This window comes from Acomys russatus, chromosome X, assembly GCF_903995435.1.
Source record: "Acomys russatus chromosome X, mAcoRus1.1, whole genome shotgun sequence".
NCBI lineage: Eukaryota > Metazoa > Chordata > Mammalia > Rodentia > Muridae > Acomys > Acomys russatus.
The window spans coordinates 45,816,485-45,829,006 of NC_067169.1; the positions used below are offsets into that span (position 1 = coordinate 45,816,485).

The 12,522-nt window shown below is 49.8% G+C and overlaps 1 protein-coding gene and 1 non-coding gene across 3 annotated transcripts in view; one reads left to right on the plus strand and one right to left on the minus strand.

The window, feature by feature from the left end:
* Klhl15 (kelch like family member 15) overlaps positions 1–12,522 on the plus strand; it is a 932,444-nt gene that overhangs the window by 201,925 nt on the left and 717,997 nt on the right. The window lies entirely within an intron of this gene.
* LOC127186098 (small nucleolar RNA SNORA11) lies at positions 4,273–4,398 on the minus strand. The gene has a single exon (XR_007830333.1). It is a non-coding gene; the product is annotated as a small nucleolar RNA SNORA11 (small nucleolar RNA).

Below are 12,522 nucleotides of genomic sequence, written 5' to 3' on the forward strand. Positions count from 1 at the left end.
ACTTGAATCTGTCTCCATGGCAACCTGAGGAAAGGTATCTCTGCAGCCAGGAGAGGAGGCTGGTACCAGGCTCACTAAGGCACTGGCAGGGCTGGGTCAGTGATCTGTGGCAGGCCACGCTTTCCTCTCATGGGCTTTTCTCCTTTTGTTCTTGAAGGCACACAAGAACAGAGAGCATCAGCGAGGAGGAAGATGAAGTAGGCATGTGTGTTTAGGTAGTAGGGGTTGGACGTGGGAGTGAGGACAACGTGTGCATGGAGGGTGGGAGGTTTTTCCCTCTGGACCCCAGGGTTCTCTCCATGGCAGCAGCAGCAGCAGCAGCAGCACGATGCCGCCAGGTCCAGAGCAGTCATCATGTCCTCAAAGGGCTCTAGGTTTGAGTCCCTTCCACTGCTAAATCCTGGCTGTGGGCCCTCAGACAGAGAGGCTTCCCCCTATGGAGCCCCCTAGGGGTTTGAGTTCCTCATCTATGGGATGGGGAAGGGAGATCACTCCCCCCTGTCTGCAGCACAGGTAAAGGAAACATACGCCAGACAGTAAAGTATATATGAATCGTCAAATAAGAGTTCTCCGTAATCAGCCAGCACTAGACCCCCATTAATTCGCAGTGCTTTCACTATTTGCAAGTGGAGGAGGAGTCGGAGGGAGCAGGCCATGATGGAGGAAGAAGCTGTGTGGGAGCAGTCAGAAGCCCTAGGTAGTGCTGCCTCAGACCTGGCACAGGCAGAGGTCTGAGAAGACACACTGGCCCATCAGAATCTTGTGCTGGTGTGGTGGGGGTGGGTGGGGGAGGGAGAGGGGGGCTGTGGCAGCAGAAGCAGAAGTGTATGGCAGAGTCTTGCCTCCTGTTTGTGATCAAAGTGAGCAGGTGAGGCCTCCAGCTGGTCTTTCTGGCCTTCCTCTGGGACCCATGGTCTTAGTCAGGCTTTCTTTTTATTATTGCTGTGATGAACACCATGAATATAAGCAAGTTGAGGAGGGGATGGCTTATCTCATCTCAGGTGGTAGTCCATTTTCCAAAGACATCCTGGAAGGATGCTAGAGGCAGGAGCTGAAGCAGGAGCCATGGAGGGCTGCTGCTTACTGGCTTCCTCAGCCTGCTTTCTTACAGCACCCTGGACCACCAGCTTACTCTGATCCCTCTTACAATGGAGTGTAGCAATCCTATCAATCATCAATCAAGATAATACCCCCCAAACTTGCCTACAGGCCAATCTTCGTGGAATTTTCCCAATTGTATTTTTCCAAATAACTCTCTAGCTTGTGTCATGTTAACATAAAAGTAGCCAGAGCATCCACTGCCTTAATACTTGTCAAGGCCATCTCAGTATTCCCAGCCAGCGATGCTGATTTCTTTCTCCCTCTCCTGCGAGTTGTCAGAAGCACTCTCTGTAGAGTAGCAGGTGTGTGTCCTTAGTGAGGCCTTCTTGGAAAGGTGTTCTACCAGGAGGATGTGTAGTAGCACTGGGGAACGGGTATACCTGCCTCTCGGAGCTGCTTCCTCCTTTCCATGTATGTTGTCCTACCTGAATCACTCTCTGCACATAGTGCTCTCACTCAGACTCATGGCCTATGGCTAGCGTCCTTCCCCTGACATTAGAGAAGTCATGGGCCAACAATGCTCAGGAATGTGTCAGGAGATCCCTGGCCTGGGATCCCACGGATCCCTCATGTTTTACACAGTCCCAAACAGAGGTGAGGACACTAAAATGGATGAGAACTCCATTTGTCTGTCTGTCTATGTGTGTGTATGTGTGTGTGTGTGTGTTGTGTGTGTGTATGTGTGTGTGTGTGTGTTGTGTGTGTGTACCAGTTAAATATTGCAAATCAGTGGTTTTCAAAATCCCATCATGTCCATATGACCAAATGTCAAGCCTAACACCAAAGAAACAGCATAGGCCACCAAGATGGATTTCCTCCCAACCTCAAAGTCTGTTACAAAAAGCACAGTAAGGTCCTAGATGTGGTACCTGTACAATTCCCCCATCCCCTAAAGGTCTCCAGTATGGTGCACTGCTGTCCTGTCAGTGTCTTGCAATTCTTCATCATATTTTTGCTATAAGACCTGAAGTTTACTTTCCGCTAAGCCTGGAAATTTATGTTGACACTCCAAGTCGAGACCTCACTGTGGCTTACATGGGAATTTCTTCTTGGGTAAAAGAAGTTAGGTGGAGGCAGGGACCCTGGAAGTACTGTCTCTCTCATGACCATCGGGGCTCTGTCTACCTTAGCTGTGGACATTCTTCGGACAATCCAGAAATCTCAGACACTGTCCCTGCCTGGTACTGACCCCCTCCCAGGACATCAATCTGTTCCCCTACTGCTTTATACCTGAGAATTTTGCTTCCCAGTCTCCATCCGTGGCAGCTATGCCCCAGCCCTTGAGATACCAGCACCTAGGCCTGCCCTTGGCCTCACTGGGAGGCATCTGCATCCAGGGAAGAGCCTAAGAGTTCCTAGGCACAGCAAAAATGGGCTGGGTAGGTGTGTAGAAAGCTTTATTCTCATCACATTTTCCTCCCGGCCCTCTTAATGACTGCAGGGAGAGACGATGCTTCTGATGTTGGCCTCATTTTTCTTAACAACCTGTCCTATCTAGAAAGTCTTGAATTATTATCAGAGTGAAAGCTTGTATTCACAAAAATGGTAAGATTCAGGGAGCAAAGTAGGCTTTGTGGGTGAGTGCTTGTGGATTAAATCCCTGGAGAAAGGGCAGAGGCTGCAAACTTCAGTCCTCTATGCTATTTTTCCTTCGTGCTCCTGGCATCTAGCTAGTGCTTCAGAACAACCTTTGTTAGTTTTCATCTAGACTCCTCTCTGAGGTCAAGTTCTCCAGCCTCAGCTTTACCACACCACACACCATCCTACACATGGCCAACATTCTTCCTTCTAACAGAGTCCATTGATACCGAAACCACAAACACACACACACACACACACACACACACACACACACACACACACACACACCAGCACATGAGAAAATCACAAAAAGGTCAAAATAGACTTCCCTCACACATGGCCTCTGATCCACAGGGAGAAAGGCTGGGGTGCTGTGTGAGAGGGATTGTGACACATAGCTTGGTAAGGAAGATGGCTGCATGTCCTCAATGCTGTCAGGAACACAGGGAGCAAAGAAAAGAGCATAGGCTGAGCGTATAGCAACAAGGAAGAGACACAAACAATGAAAAAGTATGTTTCCCCACCATCAGTGCCACCCCTCACCAGGCCTCCCCACAACATCTCTCAGCTGCTCCCCAGCCCTTCATTGGGGCATCATGTATCTCTATGATTGGATACAGGAGAAGCTGGTGCCATCTCTGGTCCAGATAGTGGAACAGATGCTTGGATCCAGGATGCTGGTGTCTGCTTCATCTTTTGTGCTGCTGCTGCCACCACCTCCCCATGTGGCTCTCCCACTGATGCAGTTGGTATTTAGGAGGCACTGATGATACCTGGCCCAGAATACAAAAGGGATCCTAGCCTAAGCATCACCAAAATCTCCATCCTTATCCCAGGTCAGCAGCTCTACCTAGATGTCCCAACTTCATCCCCAATATTCATCTGGGTCCTCATCTGGGCCCTGGCATGTTCCTCAGTCATATCCACATCCATCTTCTGAAAAGCACTGTCCACTGCCTCCAAGAAATGAACCTTCCATTCCAAGGGATCCTGGTTCTGGCATTGAGGTGGGAAATGGAAGTTTAAAGACAAGGTGTCCTTTACTTGGAGCATCTGCTGGCTGCCACACCCTTCTATGTCAGAAACAATGGCAAAAAAAGACTACAGCTGGAATCAAGCTCCTACTGTTCTACGTCAGAGCTGGAAATGCTCCCCTCCCCCCACACTACCACATAGAATGACATCTATGAATTTTAGGGTAAATTTCTCATGGACCACTGAAAGCTTGCTTTGTGATAAGATCACTACATAAGGACCAAGCAAGGCATGGAGGCTGTCCTGTACCTGGGTAATGAATCTCAGGGCCTCCATCTTGCTAGTCTCATGGCAGGTTTGAAGACTGCAGAGGAACACATACTTGAGTCCAGTGCTATTGTGAATCTGGTAGTATTCCAGCCATGTTGGGGTGAGAAAAAATATCCTTTGCTTCTAGCCAAGCAGACCTATTGCTGACCCAATGGGTTCCAGGGGAAGCCTTTCCTACCCCAGGGATGTGACTCAGCTTGCAGAAGGGGGTCTGCATACCTCTCCAGGCCATGAGTCACTCGCCTAACCGTTAAGCTTCTAAGAGTAAGAGATTCACAGACTTATCTGTGTAGAAAATTTGTTCACAGAAAAGACACAATTGTGCTTCTTATCAGAATGGCTCCAGATTTCTGTTGGACGTGTTGTAAACAAAGGAGTCATTCTTTAAGCCCTTTGCTCTGAGCACACCCTGGTGCAAGGGTCCTGGCCAAGCCATGCAGACAATGACTAGAAAGGAAGAAACCGGCACTCTTAAATCCCTGTACTTCTTTACGTGCGCACAAGCACTGTGACTGTGTACCTTTGAGCATCATGGCATGTGCACATACTAGCCTATATCTGCATTTGCACATCCTCCAAGGACCAAAGAAAGGCTACACCCTGGATTTTTCCACTATGGGACGTGCTCAGAGCCTGCTGGTCTCAGAGCCAAAGTCTCCTCGGATGTACAATAGGAGGATTTTGTGTCTGAGCTTTTAGGACAAGTGCTTAGCAATGTCCTATCTCACTGCCCCTGTATAGTGTTCTCAGTCAATCTGTGCTCCCTTTGCCCTAAGATTGCCCCTAATTTCTTCTTCCTACATGCCAGCTATGGTGGTTTGAATGAAAATGGCCTCAGAGGCCCATGTGGAGTGGCACTATTAGGAGGTGTGGCTTTGTTACATTAGTTGTGGCCTTAAAGAAGGAAGTGTGTCACTGGGGAGTGGGTGTACTTTGAGATCTCAGAAGCTCAACCTAGGCCTAGTGTCACTCTCTCTTCACTCCTGTGGATCCAGATGTAGAACTCTCAGCTTCTCCAGCACCATGTCTGCCTACACACCACCATGCTTCCTGCCATGATGATAATGGACTAAACTTCTGAATTGTAAGCCAGCCACAGTTAAATGTTTTCTTATAAGATTTTCTGGGGCCATAGTGTCTCTTCACAGCAACAGAAACCCAGACCACCATGCATATCCACACCAGAGGCTAGCGTTTCTTTACTTTGCACTTTGGTCTAGGAAATGGTCTTTCCCACTGACCAGCACCAAGGATTTCATATAAATGAAAGAAGCTCATGCAACCATTAATTTTGCTTCACAAAGTCATGAGTGACATTTTTTTTTCAGATCACAAATAAATGGGTGCTTCATTCTGAGGGTAAGCAAAGATTCTCATGTTTTCAGAAGGTTTGGTTTCTTTAAAAACTCAGTTATGTTATGTAAATGTGTTTTTGTTTTAATCTCAGCTGTGAGATGTGAGGGCTGCTCCAGTTTGTCCATAGCTGATAACAGCCTCTTTGTCAATAGGAAACTACCTCATGTGGAGACATGATCTTTGCCAGTTGCAAAAAAAATACAAGATCTCAGAGAGGGAGGGATGGAGGAAAGGAGGGAGAGAGGGAGAGGAGGGAGGGAGAGAGGGAGAGGGAGGGAGGGAGAGAGAGAGAGAGAGGGAGAGAGAGAGAGAGGAGAGGGAGGGAGGGAGGGAGAGAGAGAGGAGGGCTGCATGAAGAACACTTGGAGGAGGTGGTAGGAGGAGGAGGAGGAGGAGGTTGCTTCATTTACTGTTGCTGGCTGAATATCCTGATAGTGGAGATTGGTATTGCCCCAAAGAACCTGATGACCCTAAACAGGAGGAAATAGTCAAAGAGAACTATGCCCCTTCTCCCCCACAAAACTTTCTTTCTCTCCTACCTGGTGTTGGGATGTTGGAAGTAATTGGTGTGGAGAAGGGAGAAAAAGGCATAAGAAACCAAAATAAAAATAGATCTTAAAAGACCACCTACACACTCATGACTGGGACTAGTATCAGTGAGAGATGTGTGCAACAGCACTTGTTGGTGTGAGGTACCCTCACAAAAGGCCACACCCTCACAGATGCAAGGTGATCATTAGTCCCAGATATCTTGACAGAAAGGATACACGGTCCCCAACTCTCACTGTCTAAATCTCATCTGGAAACAGTGAGCTGTAAAGGGGCTGGGAGCTCCAGGCAGCTACCCATTTATTGTGGTGAGACCGGTCTGCTCTCTTCTTAGCTCAGGCTACCACAGTCCCATTTTAGGCGATTTCAATCCTGGAACCTCTTCTGCTGGAGGGGAGAACTAAAGCACAGGAACTGAGGAACCAGTCATACTTGGGGTACTGCTGCATCTTGTGGACAGCTGCAAAGTAAGTTGGGGAGCAAGGGTTTGACACAAATGGATGACGGCAACCAGCATGAGCAAAACCCCATCAACAGATTGAGGATTCATTTCCACTACCTCAGCTGCCATTCATGAAAATGATACCCCAAATCACCAACATGAAACTCAACTGCAGAGTGCCCTTGGTCCTAACACGGAGGAACAGTGATTCTGTCTGGAGGGCACTTTCTCCACACTGCTGCCAGCTCTCTCCAAAGAGTCTTTCAACATGACATACACCTTACCCACGCAGGTTCTTGTCAGCAAGGGACAGACAAGCAGTGGCTGATGTATTCTTCAACCAGAAGAGAAAATCAGAACTACATGGAGTCACCAAAATATGTGAAAATATGTGTAGTGGAGGAACATGGGCATTCAACAGAGGGGTGGGGCGGGGAGGAGGGGGAGGGCACATGAGAAGATAGAAAAGGAGAGGGAATGGGAGGGGAATAGACAGGAGAGGAAGCGATAAAGGATAGGAGTCAGGAGACTGTGCAAATGGCAGTTGGGAGGTCTCACCTTCTTGGTGGCTGCCGTCAGGCTCTAGGGTGCTTGTGGTTACTTTGGCCTTGGCAGCAGCTGTGGCCACAACATTCTAAGGCTCTACTCCTCCTGTCTGAGACAGAGCCTCTCCAGACTTAATGCTCTTGCCCCTTGCCTGACAGGGAATGTCTGGAACATTCTAGAAGTAGCACTGAGGCTCTCTGGTGTAGCCTCTTGGGCCATGGCAGATGTCATGGAGCGTGGAAAGCCATTCCACTGATAATTGCTGGCTGAGTGAAATGAAAACTACTGTTCTGGTCCAGGAAGGCTAAGGCTGGATGGCATCTACATTTCTGGCACCCAGAGCCTAAGAGAAATCATAGATCCTAGTTGAGCCTTTGAAGCAACCTCCTGGGCTAAAGATGATCTGGGATTATGAAGTTGTTCCTGGAGTCCTAGGGTCATACATATTACTGGCCACTAACTCCTGGGAGATCTGCACAGAAAGAAATGTGATCTTAGGGAGATCCCTACCCCAAAGATGTGTGTGTGTGTGTGTGTGTGTGTGTGTGTGTGTGTGTGTGACAGGCTGGGCATTGACTCCTGGAGCCTGCTGTGGAGTCACCAGATGGTTGGTAACTATCCAACTGAAGGTCCTACAAGGCAGCAGCTGCAACAGCTCGTGCATCTGTGCTAGAAGCAAAGGCTATATTGCCAGCATAGGCCTGTGTCTCCCCATCACCAGCCAGTGTTTAGGGATCCAGCTGGAGTGCCTCCATCAGCACAGGGTTTCCCAGTTCCCAGGGCTCATTATGCAAGGCCAGCAGCCAGAAGAAGGGAGGGGAGGTCCGGGCATCATGCTCCCTGGGAAACAGTCTTTTTCCAAGATCTAGTCTTGGACTCTAGAATGCTTGTGGCTGCCTTGTACCCCCAAGATTATTCCCAGTAGGGCAGGAAAGCTTTGGGAAACTTGTGCAAGCCTATACCACTCTCATCTCCCTTGTATCTGTGCCCCTCTATCGTGGCAAGGAAAGGCTCTGAGGAGATGGATGTCAAAACTATTGAAGGTGTCAAAGCCACCAAGTGCACCAATGTCTTCATAGCTCTTGCCTCCTTCATTTTCTCTCTGACTTGATCTCAAACTTCATCCGTGTCTTCAGCATTGGAGTATTTTGGTTACACACTGGACCTTGTCCCAGCTGTACTAAGGGTTCCTAAGGGAAGAGAGCTCAGTCTAAAAGTGAAAGTGATGGGGAAGGATGGAGTGGAGGCAGGATCTCTGGTGAGGTGGTGGGGAGCAGCATTTATCAGGTAGATAGGCAGGACATATACAGAGCAGGAGAGAAGGCTAAGGGTGAGGGGCTGAGCTGTCAGTGACAGAGACTTAGCTAAGGTAATCAGAGGAGAGACCATGGTGAAAAGGAACTTCAGCATTCTGGATGTCTAAATTCGATTAGTATTTGAACTGGAGAAACCAGTCACAAGAATCCTACAAGGAATGTACTGAGAGAAGGTGGGGCAGATGCTTGAATTTGAGGGGCAGAGGCTGAAAGGCAACACAGATACAGCTACAATGACACAGACACAAGCACGTGCACCCACAGCAGACCAGTGCTCGGACTATGGGGTCAAAGGACAGCTCTGAAAAACAACCTTATCTCAAGGAGCCACTCTGGACAAAGCCAAGAGGAGAAGTGTGTGGAGCAATCATGGTGGGGGGTTTGGAAGGGAGGACTCAGCTAATGCCAGTCTAAGCTGAGGCTGGGACTGAAACACTAATCTAATTGGGACTTTGACTTAAAATCCCTGGAAGGGAAGCTCGAGTCCAAGAGCTGGGAGTCCAGATCAGGGTGAGCAGTCAGTATGCCTGGAGTAATGGAAAAGAAGTGGGGTGGGGGGGCGGGAACTCTGAACTTGCTTGCCTACAGGGCTGGAAACTTGGGCTGTGATAGCGGTAGGCTCATATTTTATACCTGGGTCTGGAGGTCATGTGAAAGAGCAGGCAAGGGCTCCCATCTAGACCTTGTGTCTATTAGGGCTCTGATGCAGAGTTCTCGAGCTTTCTTCTAATCCAGAGGGCAATGGTAGAGCACATTGTGTCTGGTTGTCCCCTTTCCTCCTCCCATGTAATGGCAGAACAGCCACATCATAGATGAGCAAGATTCATCTTCCAGAAGACATATGCTTATGTTTCATATCAAGGACCCAGAAGCCCTCAGCCTCATCCTTGGATCATACATGTGATTCTGTTCAGCATGGCACCCCTGCTTTGGGGGTCTACCTTATGCTGCCATAGGCAGGCTGCTTCACTAGGACACCATTAGGCTGCCCCCCAGGCTTTCCTGGTGAGAACTGGGCATGTCAAGAACAATCAGGTGCTTCAATATCTGCTTTGGAAAGCCATGGTTAAGGCTAAATTTTAGCCCTGATCTCCAACAGAGCAGGAGCTTGGGATAGTCTTGGTCTGAAAAGAACTGGTTTGGGCTTTAATATCACAGGGAGGTAATGGCAGGACTCTCAACTGGTGGCCCTTGGTGCTGTAAGAAAGCAGGCTGAGGAAGCCAGTAGGCAGCAGCCCTCCATGGCTCCTGCTTCAGCTCCTGCCAGGATGTTTTTGGAAAATGGACTACCACCTGAGATGAGGTAAGCCATGCCCTCCTCAACTTGCTTATGAAAGAAAGCCTGACTAAGACCATGGGTCCCAGAGGAAGGCCAGAAAGACCAGCTGGAGGCCTCACCTGCTCACTTTGATCACAAACAGGAGGCAAGACTCTGCCATACACCTTCTGCTCTTGCCACAGCCCCCCTCTCCCTCCCCCACCCACCCCCACCACACCAGCACAAGATTCTGATGGGCCAGTGTGTCTTCTCAGACCTCTGCCTGTGCCAGGTCTGAGGCAGCACTACCTAGGGCTTCTGACTGCTCCCACACAGCTTCTTCCTCCATCATGGCCTGCTCCCTCCGACTCCTCCTCCACTTGCAAATATGAAAGCACTGCGAATTAATGGGGGTCTAGTGCTGGCTGATTACGGAGAACTCTTATTTGACGATTCATATATACTTTACTGTCTGGCGTATGTTTCCTTTACCTGTGCTGCAGACAGGGGGGAGTGATCTCCCTTCCCCATCCCATAGATGAGGAACTCAAACCCCTAGGGGGCTCCATAGGGGGAAGCCTCTCTGTCTGAGGGCCCACAGCCAGGATTTAGCAGTGGAAGGGACTCAAACCTAGAGCCCTTTGAGGACATGATGACTGCTCTGGACCTGGCGGCATCGTGCTGCTGCTGCTGCTGCTGCTGCCATGGAGAGAACCCTGGGGTCCAGAGGGAAAAACCTCCCACCCTCCATGCACACGTTGTCCTCACTCCCACGTCCAACCCCTACTACCTAAACACACATGCCTACTTCATCTTCCTCCTCGCTGATGCTCTCTGTTCTTGTGTGCCTTCAAGAACAAAAGGAGAAAAGCCCATGAGAGGAAAGCGTGGCCTGCCACAGATCACTGACCCAGCCCTGCCAGTGCCTTAGTGAGCCTGGTACCAGCCTCCTCTCCTGGCTGCAGAGATACCTTTCCTCAGGTTGCCATGGAGACAGATTCAAGTGGTTTACCCATTTACTGTTGGCTTGTCAGTGTTTGCATTGCAGAGATTTTTCTCATAGACTATGGGTTGAGTTTTCATTTTGCTAATGATGAAGAACACAAAAGACTCTCCATCTCAGGCCCAGCCTGGGTCTCTTTGTAAAGATCCTCTCTCTGAAGGGAGATAGGGAAGCCAAGGGGAAGGAGCACTAGGTGCCTCTTCCCAGGCTATGTGAGCGTGTGTGAGTGTGTGTGTGTGTGTGTGTGTGTGTGTGTGTGTGTGTGTGTGTGAGACATTACAGCTTTCCATGCCACCAGGACACTTTACCTGCCTCTTGGCTAAACCTGAGCCTGCTTCTTCTGCCAATGTTTCAGAAGAGCAAAAAATATCAGCTTCAGGGGACCCCTAATGGCAAAGATTCTAATTAAATTCCCAGGTACCCTTGGTGGTAGCTTCACCCACAACCATCATGTGGTCCAGGCAGTGTTGGTGTGATACACCACACATACATCCAAGGTAATCCTTGGAGGGAAGGCATTCCCTGCCCCCCTCTGTGCACCTGTGTGTGTGTGTGTGTGTGTGTGTGCGCGCGCACGCGCGCGCGCTCGCGTGGCTGCACACGCACCCCAGTGTGTCTCCCTCCCTCCCTCCTTCCCTCTCTCCCTCTTCCTGTCTCTCCTCTCTCTCATCTCCCCTACTTGCCCCTCTCCTTCCCTCCTCTCCTCCTATCTGTTAGTCACAGAGATCGATATATTTCTAGAAATTACTAATTCTTTTAACGGGAACACTTTGCAAAAATCTCTATTCCCAGAGGGCTTTATTTCAAGGACCAGCTCTGCCTCTCTCCCACAGCCCAGTGAATGCATCACACACTCAGCTTCAGTTCCCATGGCAACTGAGGCTCATGATCTAGGGACTAAATATGAGACAAAGGAAGCAGAGAAGTGCCTGTGTTCTCTGCTCCTCTGCAGTACACAAGCCTCTATTACAGGGAGAGAATGGGACCTTGCGCAGTTCCACCCTGCCCTCCCATCACTGCTTGGTGGAGGCAGAGAAGAAGCTACAGAGATCTGAGATGAATGTCTACATCCGCACACCGCATCAGGGTGCTCTGCAGACCTCATTCAGACCCGATTGCCCCTCAGACAAATCGAGGATGAGACCACCAAACGATGACTGTCACATCTAGCCACCTTCTTCGTCTTCTTTGTTTGTTTGTTGTTGTTGATGTTGCTTCAAAACAGGGCCTCTCTGTGTAGCCTGTCTGTCGTGGACTCGCTCCGTAGATCAGGCAAGCAGGCTTCGAACTCGGGATCTCACTGCCGCTGCCTCCCTGTGTGCTGGGATTACAGGCCTGTGCCACCATGCCCAGACCACCTAGCCTTCCTGCTCCTCTCAAATTGCTCCCCATTCCCACACTCTCTGGCCTGTCACCTTGATGGGGTCCCCAGTCAATTTCATGAAAAGAACCCATATGCCAGCCCAGTTCCAGAAGTCTGACCCCAGAGTCACACTTCAATCCTCAACAGCAGAGGCATGGGGGACAGCTGTTTCTCCTCTCCTCTGTGACCTGGGGGGACCTTTATGCCCAGGCAAGGGGATCATTCTGTATGGCTCTCCCTTCCTGCTGACTCCTATTCCTTTGGTTCTAAAGTCATGGACTCTTGGGGGAGTGTACTGCTAGATCCATCACCCCCTGTAGAAAACACATACACGGATTCGGACCCCAACCCCTTCTCTGAGGAGACAACTTTGACCTTTGTCTTCATGCTCCCTTGGACAGACTGATCACCAAGCGGGGTGTCCAGACAGCATGAACTTCTCACAAGACACAGCAGATGGGCTGGCCCAGGTCCCACTCTCTCTTCCCTTCAACTCTCATTTTTCCAGTGCATGTCTGGACGTCCACTTGTCCAGCCGCACTGTCCTCCCCTCCTATTCAACTGCCAACCAGTTAACTCCACTGGCCTGGATCGCCCTGCCTCCCAAGCCCAAGAAACTCCACTCCACTCCAGTTGAGCCACCTACATTCACAGCTATGCCCCTCATGCAAGGAAACCAACCACACAAAGGCTTGCCACCTT